A 12,863-nucleotide genomic window follows, 5' to 3' on the forward strand; every position below is an offset into this window, starting at 1 on the left:
GAGAGAGAGCGACTGAGAGGACATGCGTTATGCAGATGGACCCTCCAGCGCCGCGGGCGCCGATGACTCACACGGCGCGCTCCGAACTGGCTTCGCTCGCTCGCTTTTAAACGGTAGTCACATGAGCCAGACAAGCGGGCGGCCACTTTTTATGCCATAAATATATTGATCGGGCGGCGCAAGGCGCGGCGTGGCGGCGCTGGGCGCGGTGGGGCCCCGCCGGGGAGGCCCATCACGCCGCCGGTAGCCGTTATCCACGCGGCCCCGAAACACAACAGGAGCTGCGCTGGCAAGAAAATTGGTTAAACGGACTAGACTGTAAGCTTGAGTATACTTACAGGCATACATTCGAAAAAAAGAAAAATGTTCTCGTTCAGAAATATTTTTGCCATAGCGGGAAGGAGAAGGAATCGTTCACTTTCCATCAGGTGAATTTAAGTCCTGGTTAAGTCTTAATTGAACTAAGCACATTTTTACTATTGAATCTAACAGTCTTTTACAGTGGTTTAGGATAGACAAAGTGAAAACGGGAAGGAAAAATCTCTAGGTCGTCGATATAGGCATTTTTTGAGGGTCTGGTCTGGTCCATTCCATTGGGAAACAGGGGAGTTTTCTTACGGGGCACATTAGACGACACCCGAAAATAGACCAAAACGCCAAAGGAGAGCGCCTGTTTATGTAAATGGTGCTATGAACGGGCCCTGGAGCCACACCTGTCAAATTTGAATAATTTGTCCGAGCTTCTGGACCACGCCGTCGCGGTGGACCACCTCACCTCTCTATGCTTCCTCGTTTAGGAAACTCTTAAAGATTATCGCTGCTGGTCGCCCTCTTGCTTCGCATGTTTTTAGCGTTCTAGCCTCGAACTCAGCACGTGCCTTCACTTTCTGCTGTTCTCGTTCTACAAGTAATGTTGAACACGCGTTTGACGATTAAGTCAAACAAATAAACACGAAGTCAAAAATAAATGCTTTTTAAATGTATCAGCAGAGCAAATGAAAATATTTTCGGCAGAATCAATGGATTGTGCCGCCCTTAGCCCCAGCTCGATTCAGTGCAGTGCACCTTGACCATGTGATTCACTGCGCAGTGCTTCGGCTCACCTGCATTTAGAGCCCTGTTCCGGTTTGGTCTGGTCTTGTTCTTGTACAACACCGAGCACAGGAGCCATCCGAAAATCACGGCTCAACTTTAAGGAACCCTTTCATTTTCCAATTACGTCCGAAGGTCCACAATTAGCATACCGATTGATGCCTACCTCCAAATGGGCTTGTTTCGGCAGCACGCCGGTAGCGGCCACTTCTGACAGTTAAAGTAGAGGAAATAGCCTGGATCGGTGAACATAAAGCGGTTGACCGGAGCTGCTTCTGTTTAGGCTGATCCTGCTGGTCACGTCCACAGAAACACTTCAGTATTGATTGTAAAGAAACACACAATCCAGTCATTGATTCAAAATGTGGACAGTGCATGTATCTAAAAATCAGCTGGCCCGCTTCACATCCAGAAACCTGTGTAATTGGTAGCTGGAGTAGAAATTTCAAGAACATTTTACTTGTTTTAGGTATAGAGTGACTAGTTTTAGAACATTGAATTTGTTAGAAGTCACTTGTACTCCAAACAAGTTAATATTCTTATTTTTAGTACAGCCAAATATTTTGTACGCGGTTTTATCTTCATCAAACAATTCGCTCTGCTTTTCGTGAATGCATTTGGGTTTGGCGGAACTCTTTCAAAACAGTGTAAGCAGGCCCTGCTACTATTATTCATAAGTAATGCGTTTGTTTCAAATCACTCCCCGCGGCCGCAATCACACCATGATAATTACACGAGCACCCGGTATTACTTCCCGACCCTATAACTCTTCAGTTTCTCCTTCAATATTTTGTTTAAAGGCGTGTCCCTTATAGCACTACTCCCAGTAAACTCGGTGTTCCTGAGTTTTTGAGAACTCTGTGGGTAACTGATAACTCATGCGTGTGACTGTCGCGTACTTGTAGGTGTGTAAATTCCAATTTCGCACGGTTCGTACAAGTATCGGTGTGAATTTTCCTGCTTCGAATTTCGCACACTTGTGACCACGATTCTTCGAATTATAATTCGCCCCCTGTAGAAGTGTGCGACATCCGTTTTTTTGGATTTAATGTGTAAACTCCAGTTAACTCTCGAATGACGCTCGCCGCTTGCCTATTGCTTTCGGATAGTGCAGCGTTGTCCTGTCTGGATAGATGGGCATGTATAATGGACACAGCTCCGTCAATTCCGTATGTCAATTCTCTTTCTTCTGCGATGATGTCCGTCATTTGAACAAAATGACGACCGCTTTTATCGCACTAATGCACTGAGAAAAGCGTTTTGTCATTACAAACAAATAAGTTTGGAATCAATCAATATTTACTCCTTCAAGAATTCAAAACAAAATATGATCAGGCAAACACAAATATTACTAAGCCGATCACACCTTTATCAGCATGACTAAATCGTTAGGCCAGGGCGACCACAATTTGTCTTGCAGAAGTTAAATTTTCTTGGGTTCCGTTTTTGTTGCGCAGATCAAATGATTATCTGAGTGTGTCAGTAATGGCGGTTGTTCATGCTCATAGGATGACACACGCGTTATCCAAAAGCAGCTAACAGTTCAGCGCTATTTCGGAGTTTTCAGTGAACAGAAATGTAATGGTAATGGTCATGTCGGTCTCTGCCAAATTCCAAGTGGGAGTGGCACGTATGATTTGGGACTCGCCCTACACGTACGCACATTAACGAAACCGCGGCGAAACCAATAAAAAGTTACGATACGACGAAGCTTATTGGGGCGAAGATTGGAACGAGAGCGAGAGGGCGCATCGCTGGAGTCGGGGCAGAGGTGTGACTAGGTGGCGATGGATCGCTAATGAAACCTCCGATCTCTCAAAGATAACGTGGCGACTCACTGCAGTCTAGTGGCAGTCGACCCCTTAGCTTCTGGATGTGACTGTTTACAATGAGTTTTCTACATATATATATACTGCCGTTGCGCTCACGGCGAAATCATAGCTCAGCTGGGCACTGCCCACAAGCCGGGCTGGTCGGTGTGAAAACGGTAATTGAATATTGTGAGTAATGTCCTGCGGAGGCGTCCTCACGCTTCTTTCGGGGCTGCGATGGCATGGCGAATGTCATCCGAAGATCACCTGGAGCGTCTATAAGCGACACAAACAAATATAAAATAATACGTGAAAAATATAAATTGACAGCTCGAAACAGCTTCTTCCTTTATTTATTTTTAGGGGGACACTCGACATCCTCCTTCCTATGGCCGGGCCCGATTTAAAAACGCCCGTGGCCAATTTCCAAAGCAATCAGCTGCAAGGCCGGAGTGGTATGCCGCACGGTAGCCATCCCCTGTCAACCACAATTAGTTTGACGCGGGCAGCACCGGGCGCGCGCCCCGATTTGAATACGGCCGAGTGGGCGCTCATTTCTCAGGCGTTTCATTACAATCTCGCGGCGGCGGCCACACGTGTGCTTGCCTGTGCGCTGCGCCGCCCTCTCGCGTGCCAAAGTAAAACCATTCTTGACTGCGTGCACTTTTTCAAACGTGGATGCCTGAGCCTTTGTTTGACGTGCAAGGCTGCATCAAAATCAGAAGATGCTCAATGAAAAGTGTAATGGCTCAGTGCGATTGAGAGTTCTTTTGAGCTACGACTTCATAAATTGGACTTGCCGACTCCGGGCAGCTACTTCTACTTTGCGTTCATAAATCTTTGTACAAGTCAGCGTCTCTCACCTTTCGAATCGAATGGACCGCCAGCGGGCGGCTAAGCTCGGCCAGGCCAGGCTGAGTAGCGTGTGTTCGAAATTGGGCGGGCGCGAGTCGGAGAAGAAGCAGGAACGAGGTCCAGACAATAACTACCTCATATGGACGCTTAACCCATTTCCGGGATCAGTAGCGCGACAATACGACGGCTCCGAAAAAAAAGCGCAAGTCAGAGATTTCCAGAAAACAAGCGTAACTGGCAGCTGCTCGGAGAACTCGTGTAACTCCCTATCTAAAAAACAGGCGTTACTCGAGTTTTCCGCGGAGCTGTCAGTTACGCTTGTCCCGGAACTGTGCTAGTTGTATCCGTTGGCGGGATAGTTGCGCCTGTTTTTTTCAGAGCCAACGAATAGGAGCGAAACATATGGTCAATCAAAGGCATAACCGGCGATTCTTTTTTGAGTTTATGCGAATCAACCCTGCGCAAACAATACATGTAGGTGTGGGTGGTGCAATGTATAGGAGTGCTGGGTTGGTCAGGTCAATACTGATAAAGCTAATTGTGTAAAGAACTTTTTCCGAGGGCGGCATCTGTGTGCAGCATGCCTATTGTGCTTCCCATATCATAATCTTTTTTTAAAAATATTTCTTTGTATTTGTTTTTGGTGACAAACGGCAGCACCGCCCACACACGGCGCTCTTCGGATGAAGCACATTTTATCGCGACTCTTACAATTTGCAAACAATCACCCCCGTGCGGGCTAGCGCACCCCGTAGTTCTAAAAACGTGATTTCGATTTTATGTTTTTTACTCGCTTTTTTTTCTTTTGCCCCTGCCATATCTCTAGTAATTCGGCCGTTTTCTCTTTTGTCATCCACTCCCGCTTCCTGGACGCCAGTGGTATCTCTTCCGGTAGACTGGCTTGTGTTTCAAATCTTCCCCCGCCAAAACACGTCAACGTGACTACAGGTCGTACACACGGTAAACCACCGTCAGAGAAAATTGAAATCACGTTCTACGACTAGGTTCCGTTAAATGATTTCAGGCAATATTAACCAACTGTGCGTCGGGACTCGTTTTAAGCGCCCGTGCGTGCATGCTTCACAATGTGCTGGGCCCAAACGGTCCATAAGCACTAATAGTCGCTATGAAGCTGGCCGTGGTGCGGGGCACCGCCGGGGCGTGGTGGAGGGCTAGGTGCCCCACGGGGCCCCCGGGGCGGTGCAAGGCGCAATACGTTGGTGGGCGGGGCACCAGCAGGGCAACCGAGAGTCGGCCACCCTGTTATCAAAAAATGTCGTCGAGCACCTTCCAATAAACCAGCATAAAATAAAAATATATATACATAAACTGCTGTAAAGCAACCATGCCTCGCGTGTTGCCTACCATGGCGGCGTTACGGCGATGCAGTTGCGCCATTCCGGCAGGCGCCCGAAATTTTACTGCATCGCGACCACAAAACGTAATAAAAGAAGGAGAGGGGGCCGCTGGGATGCAGGTTCATGCCCCGTCCGCTTGCTTTGCGCGGCTATAAATAAGATATAATTTTTCATTTCCTTCGAAAGCAGGCGCTCTATATTCGACCGCACACACCTTTCGGTGGCGGTGGAGCGGCTATGGCGCCATCCTCGCCCTTTTTGCAAGGTGGCTGACGACAACGGGCTATTCAGAATTACATGAAGATGGGAGGGGGTCTTTCGACTGGACGATGGTCAGTTGGCTTTTCCCCGCTTGACTGAGAGAGAAGATGAATATAGGGTAGGCGTGAGTACACTATTGGCTCTGTCTCACCACCACCGTGCCAGATCTAGGCAGTCGCGGGGACCATAGGTCGTGATGCGGGGGCGGAGGGTTTTCGGTGGGCGGTGTGGGGGACGTTCAGGCCGAGGGTGGGGGCGCCGCGGGCAGTGGTCGGCCCCCGGCCGCCAGGCCAAGCGTTACAATATAAACCAATATGCTTATTACGTGCGATCTATCTTTGTGGGCTTTTGATCCGTGTCCCGGTCGGTCGGCGGGCCGGGCAGGCGTGTATGACGTCGCGTAGCTGGGGGAGAGGAATCAGACGGGAGGAGAGTCTCTCTCTCTCTCTCTCTCTCTCTCTCTCTCTCTCTCTCTCTCTCTCTCTCTCTCTCTCTCTGTGTCTGTCTCTCTGTCCTTCTTTCTCCCTCTGTATCCCTCTCTCTCACTCTAAATGTAACGGCCCGCCCCCGCATAAATCAGGGGCCTGTAGCAGGTCCGACTGAGTGAGAGAGAAAGAGAGGACGGGAGAGGAGAGGTGGCGCACTTTTAAATAAAACGAAATAGCAATGAGCGTGAAGCCGAGTAATTAAACAGGCGGCGCTTATTATTACCTTTCACGTATCGAACACGACGTGCGAGGTGCCTGTTTAGCGCGGACAAAACTCGCTACACACAACACGCCCCGCCGCTCCGCGTCATTTCGGAGACGTCTTTTAGGCCTGCTTGGGAAATAAAAGCCAGCAAATCGCACGGTGACAAACTTTTCGCTTTCTTGGCTGACTAACCGTAGCTCGGGGAAAACTTTTGACGTAAGCGCGAAACAGTGTATTTCGGATTCCAAGGAGACAGAGCATGAGCACAGGGCCACGCCGAGCAGCCACGTGTGCATCGCGAAAACAACAGCTAAAACAGCAGCAGCAGCAGCAACAAAGTCCCACAAAATAAATATCAACGCTCACCGGCAAAATAATATGAAAAGAAAAAAAGACGACTGCTGGTCCGCGCGCGCGCGCCTTGAGGTAATATGAAAGCAAACATAATGCACAAACACAAAACAAAAGCGAAGCGGTGGCGGTGGCACAGCGCGGGGGCCCCGGGACTTTATGCTAGCTCTGCGCACTCCCCACTAATACAATTCACGTATTTGTCTTGGGCAGCCACCTGCAGCAGGGCCTGAGGGGCCCCGCACAGCGCCTCGCAGCGCCCAGCAGACCATAAAACGGATGCAGGGGACATGGCCGGCCGGCTAGTATGCGCGAAAAGGTTATTGAAATTCCGATGCGACGCGTGACAGTAACGATGTTGGGTGCGAGTGAGGCAGAGGGGCCGTACTGCTGCTATCATAGTGAATGTAAAACAGCTCAAATGACAATAACTACTCATCGAACGGTCCCATAGGGGCGTGGAGACGCGGAGTCTGGCCTGATGCGTTCTGACCGAGCGAGACGGCGTGTCGCCGCCGTGCCCGATCGTGTTGCGGGGAGTGGTGGTGGCGAGCGGCGAATCTGGTGGGAATCGCAAGGTGAAGCAGCAGACCCGCAAGGAGGAGGAGGAGGACGAGAAGGACCGAGAAAGACAAGATGAGAGAGGGAAAAGTAACGCACGGGGTAAGGTGGGAGGGACCGGCAGGTGCGACGTACAGAGGGCCCCTTTATGCGATGCTAAAGGTCCTCTTTATTCGCTATTGTCATTTGGCCATTGCGGGGCATTAATATGGGGCGACAAGGGTTGGCATCGGCAGACATGGCACTCGTCCAGGCTCCAAAGCGCGCAGCGCGCATCGCAGGCCAACACTTTGTCGCGTACTGTCTCTACAGCACACGGCGGGAGCCTCGCTTAGTCTATGCAGTACAGTCCGGGTGTCAGTGCAGTGTGCAGAGCAGCGCAAGTTATAAGTACAGGCTGCTCCAAGTGCAGCGGCGCGACTGCTGCATTGTTCGCTGCTGCAGCTCTGGAGTGCGGCCGCGAAGTATCTTTGCTGCTGGACCGAGATAAATCACATCACACTATCCCCGCCCCGCCCCGCCCCCCGAGTGGTGTGTGTACGTGCATAACAAGTTATCGTTCTCCTCCTCCTCTCGCTCCCTCCGTTTCGCGGTGTGCGAGGCCAAGTAAAGACCGCCATAGGGGCGCAGGGACGTGGTGGCGGGGCGGGGGCTCGAGCCATTGACGCTATTGTCGCGCAGGGCTTCCCACGGATAGATGATGAGCTACATGAGAGCTTTTGGCGACGAAAAGTCTGCTTCTGTGCTTTTTGTTTTCTTTGTTTCTTAAAATTTTAAATTATTGAAAGAAGCACATACTTGTCAATTCACAGCCCCTCATCCGTCAAACCACATTTTATGGTTTGCCCAGGTTATTTTTATTTGTTTCGGCAGTCGGGTATTGCGTGGGAAGCAGAAGCAAACCACAGCATAGTTGTTTTCCACCCAAAGACGCGCGCGCAGAGAAGGAAAAACGAGAAAAGCAGCCGAACCTCGCCGGCTTGGCTTCCAAGCAGTGCGACGATGCGCATCTTTCCCTCGTTACTTCTCCACCTTTCCTTGTCGCCTCTCCCTGCCCCTCTCCCACCCCGCTCCTGCTCTCTCTCCTCACACATTCGTCGCCGTCCTCTTCGTCCTCTCCATGTCTTCCCTTCCTCTGCCTCCCCTGGCCCGTGAGATGCCCCGCGGGGTTGGGGCGTGCGCGTGTTCCGGTGCACAACCAATAAATTCTAGGTGGAGAGTGTCTGTTCGGCCCGTCCGTACCTGCGGCCGTACGTATACTCCCTCCGCCCGTCCCCGCCACGCCCCCTGGCCTCACCCCAAACGCGACCCCAAACCCTCCGACAACTCTGTTCTGCCTGTTCTCTATCCAACTTGTTGAGCAGCCTGCTGCCGCCCTGCGCCGCTCTGCACGCAGCCGCGGGCGGGTATCAGGTGGTACGCGGTAGGCTGCAGGGTCGTCCGTGCAGAAGAACTTATTTCACTGCCTCTTTCCAGCAGGGATGACATTGATGTATCTTTATCTTGTCTCATGTCCATTTTTTTTTTAAATAACAATACGTCGTGTTTTCCTAACCGAATATTACTGATCGTCCAGAAACTACGCCCGTTTCTCTCAAAATCATCCTGCAAACTACAGTGGCTCGGCGCCTGCAAAACTCGGGGTAGGCCACCCCGCAATACACGCATGCCCGGCATGCAAGATTGTGCCTACCTATCAGGCGCCATGAGAGCTTGCATTGCCTTAATTTGGAGGGTTCGTAACGGCGAGACGGACGTACTTTCTGGATGATCCCTTATTGACCGGTGTGGCTGCATCGAAACGAAGATATGGTGAAATCAAAGGTGCTAAGTCGGGCATTGCCAGGGGTGATGAAATAAATTTCAGTTCCGTGCTTCTATGAAGGCACCAAAATGGCCCTATAAAGGTGTCTTTGTACCTTTGGCAGTTTCAGTGCCTTTGTAAAGGCGCTCTAACTTTTGTGCCTTGTAAAGATAGGAGGGCTTACCACCTTTCTTTTTCAAGTGCAAGCGCGTTTAGGTGCAACCACGTCACACAACAGGATCACCTGATCCACGATGTGGAAAGGGTGCCTCCGAAGCAGCACGTCAGGATATCACTGGCCCCTAAAAGTTGCCCCCACTTCGAGGTAAAGCTGTTAATACGCACGTTCCTCCCTCGTCATCATTAGAGGGGCTCCCTCACGCGATTCGACGGGTGGCACGCGCCGGACTGCAGATGGGCTGCCGACGGGACGAAGACGCAGACTGGTCGAGGTGTGAAGCCGGCGCCTTGCGTGACTGCTGCGCTGCCCCCAGCGGGGCTCGCCAGCCGGGGTGCTGCCTGCTATGCTCTTAGCACTAGAGAAGCCGCGTCGGCCGCGGCCAAGCCTCGCGTACGTGTAACAGAATTCTGTAAATTGGGGTGTTTGATCTTTACAACCGTCACATGCCTACTGAAATAATATTATACAAGACCTATTACATTTGTAATCATCTACTTATTTCAAGATAGATTCTGATTGATTTTTTTCTTTCTTTTTTTTTGCAGGTGAGTCGAGCTCGAGGTCGAGGTATATGGCGTAAGAACAGCTAGCTGTTTCCCGCTCCTAGTTCACGTACGTTTTTAAATTTTATGTAAATTAGCGATTTTCTACAATATTTGCGAGTAGTACCTCAATCGTCGATACTTTTTATGACTTTAAAACCTTAACTGATTTACCTTTGTGGGCTGATTTGCTCACACTGGTAAATGAAGTGTGCAACTGGCGTGCACTTGCAGGTGTTAAACAGGTGTTAAACACTGTGTTGCACACTTTTGAGTGTTCGACTTGATATTCGAATACTAGAAAGTGTTTAACAGTAAAAACTGTGCAACTCTGGGATTTGCTACTAAGCTGTGGACACTGTAAAGTGTTCAAATTTACTGTTTGACGAAGCAGGTATTGCCCAACGTTCATTTCTCATTACCTTTTTCTCGAACACACATTGCCGAACGGCCGGCGGCTGCTGTGTGGTGTCAGTCTTCAGACAGTGACAGCATTTACAAAAAAAGAGAAGTTATATCCTATATTATTACTTCCGGTGGGGCTTGCGCAGTAGTGGTCTCTGGGGCTGCGTGCGGAGTGCGCTGCCTAGCCAGGCTTTGCCTTTGCGTCCCCGGTCGTCACTTCCGTACGCGACCCGTGTGTCGTGGCGTGTCGTGGCGCGGCGGGGTATGGCGTGGCGTTTCCCCTCCAGTTATTTGTGTCAGGTGATGTTTCACCTGCACGCGCCCGTCCGATGCACCTGCCGAAGCCCTCCGCAACGCGCCCGGCCCCGGTCCCTGGCAGCAGTCCGTCTCCATCTTGCGGGACAAGTGTTATTCCATTCTCCTTTTCCGAATCCCCCATGCATTTCCCTACGTTCCAATGTATATTTTTTGACCGGCGTCCTTATTTATTACTCTAAAACGAGCGTTCGACCTAAAAGGATTACGCGAAGGCGTGCAGGTTGGGACGACGACTGTCGAGATTAATTATTGGACCACTGCTGCTGTCTCTCTGTGCCGGACATAGATGCGCACAACACGTGGTGTCACGGGCGATATAGTTATACCTCGCGGAGGCCACTCGGTGCCGCCCGGCCCGGCCCCCGGCCCGGACGCATGCCAGCGCGCCGCGGCAGTATATTTCATTGGCCTGCGGCCATATCTGCCCCGAATCTCCCCAGAAAGTGAAGCCGAGCGTCGTCATCTCCGTTGTATACCGGCCTGGCCCGCCGCGTGCCTCTTTGCCGCCTTGCTCTATGTGTCTCTGCAGCTCTCTCTCTCTCTCTCTCTCTCTCCACCCCTCCCCCTTCCTCACCCCTTGTCTCCTCTCTCCATGAAGGCAGAGATGGAGAGAGAAGGCTGACTTTTCCAGGGGTGGTTTGCGGCAGCGCTGGTGCGCCATGCCGCTTTGTTTAGGGAAGGACGTGCGCTCGGTGCGTGTGTGTGTGTGTCTGTGTGTGTGCCCTTACGTTAAACGGGGGAAAGGCTTGACGAGTCGTCGCGGAGAGCCCCTCTTGCCCCTCAGATCCAAGGCGATAGCGCTCTCCTCCGAGCCGCGCAGCGCCAGGGCCCCTCGGCCAGGCCGCAGGGCCGCAGGCCGCGCCGTGACGGCAGGCAGACGGGAGGGAAGGCCAACTGCGTCCAACTCGAAGCGGAAGAAAGCAAATCAAGAAGTGCAATTGAACCCCAGACACTCAAAGTGATGTACACTTTCAAACCTACCACGTCGTCACGTTCTAAGGCCATACCTCCCATTCCTGCCATCCATCGGCACTCATGTTTAAGATGGACGTAGATGTGGGCAGTAACATTTTTCGCGTTCAACATGAGGACGAACTGATTCTGAGTAACTCCTCGCGAGTTTGAGGACCCGCTGCTGTTTGTTTGTACGCTAATTGGCAAAGCGGAAGGACACGACGAGGCCCGGGGGCCGCAGGGGGTGGCGGAGCGCGGCGGCGCGGAGACCTGCACGACACGATCAGTGCGCTTTTCTTCCCGGTACACCGGCGCTGCAGCAGTCTCCCACAGGGGCCCGCTCGCTTGCTGGACGTCCAGGAGGGACGTCCTCTCGGGCACGACGGGCAGCAGCAGTAGCTGCAGACAGCCTCCCTCCGCGTTTGTCGACGACGGCGACGTGCTGCGTCAGGCCGGTAGCTCCCGCCGCGCGGACGGGCAGGCGATCCTGTTACCCCCGCGTGTGTGCGTGTGTGACTTCTAATTGGGGTACTCTCGTCGTCGTCGGGGATGTAGTGAGCAGTACTTGCGTAGTTCGGTGCCGGCCGGTAGCCGAGCGGAGATAGGTGGCCGGGCGGGCGGACGTGCGAGGTGTGCGCGGGTGAGGCGGGCGGGCGGGCGGACGCAGTGTGGTCACATATCTCCCATTACGCAGAGCTACTTGTTACCGCCCCGCTTACTTACTTACTCGCTGCTGTGTGCCAGCGCACTGCACTTGACTGCCCACCTACCGCCACGAGAGATCGTCGCGGTGATAATGTGACGTTGAGAAATATAAAATGGGGCATGTCAGCGCTTCTCTCTGGTCTCCTCTCCACCCAGCATTGCCTTCCCACTCTGGACACCCACCGTACGTAACTGTCCTCCTGCGCGAACTTGGGTTGTTCTATTCCCACCGCAGACTTGCATTTGAATCGAACTCCTGCACATACTCCCCGTCCCCGTCTCCCCGTTCGGAGTGACGGTCCTACTCTCCGCTCCCTCCCCCTGCTCTAACCCTCTGCGCAGACAAACTCACATTTTTCCTCGTTGTCGCCGGAACGTGAGCATTTTATTTAACTTAGGGGTCGATTGGGTATTCGTCGCGGGGAGACGGCCGGGAGCCGTCCGTCCCGGTCCGTCTCGGCTGAGGTGAGTCACTTAGCGTGCGGGGCGCGGGTGCGCGGCGCGGCCGTGGCTGGGTGGCCCCCCGTCAGCGCCCTTCGACGACGGCCACAAAAATTCTTTCATGGGGGCAGGGAGGTGGTGGGCTGCTGGCGTTCCTCGGTAACGTTAGGAGGCAAGCTTCTCTTCCGCGTCATCTTTGGCAAAGATGGCAATGGAAGGAAAGTTATGTGTAATCATGAGGAATCAACCGAATCGCAAACCTTCCTGTGGAGAGTTGGTCCCCGGCGGGTCCTAGCAGTCCCAGCGGGTGCCCCCCGCGGACCGACCAGGCTCCGTGCCGTCTGCCGCGACCGCTTGCGCCCCGACGCGGCCCACTGCCACTCGGCCCGGCTGGACTCGGGCGCCGCTGGGGCTCCGCTCGTCCCAGTGGGGGTAGGGGCCGCGGGGGGAGCAGAGAGGGGACCGGAGGGGCCCCGCGTTGGATTCACGGAACATGCTAATTAGATGGTTGCAGTGTGCGACGCCCCCCCC

General features: G+C 52.7%; 1 protein-coding gene across 1 annotated transcript in view; it reads left to right on the forward strand.

Moving 5' to 3' along the window:
* LOC113215413 (gastrula zinc finger protein XlCGF57.1-like) overlaps positions 1-12,863 on the forward strand; it is a gene marked incomplete in the record, with an annotated part of 80,992 nt that overhangs the window by 64,804 nt on the left and 3,325 nt on the right.

Source organism: Frankliniella occidentalis, unplaced genomic scaffold (assembly GCF_000697945.3).
Source record: "Frankliniella occidentalis isolate FOCC.00 unplaced genomic scaffold, Focc_3.1 Scaffold92, whole genome shotgun sequence".
Classification (NCBI taxonomy): Eukaryota; Metazoa; Arthropoda; class Insecta; order Thysanoptera; family Thripidae; genus Frankliniella; species Frankliniella occidentalis.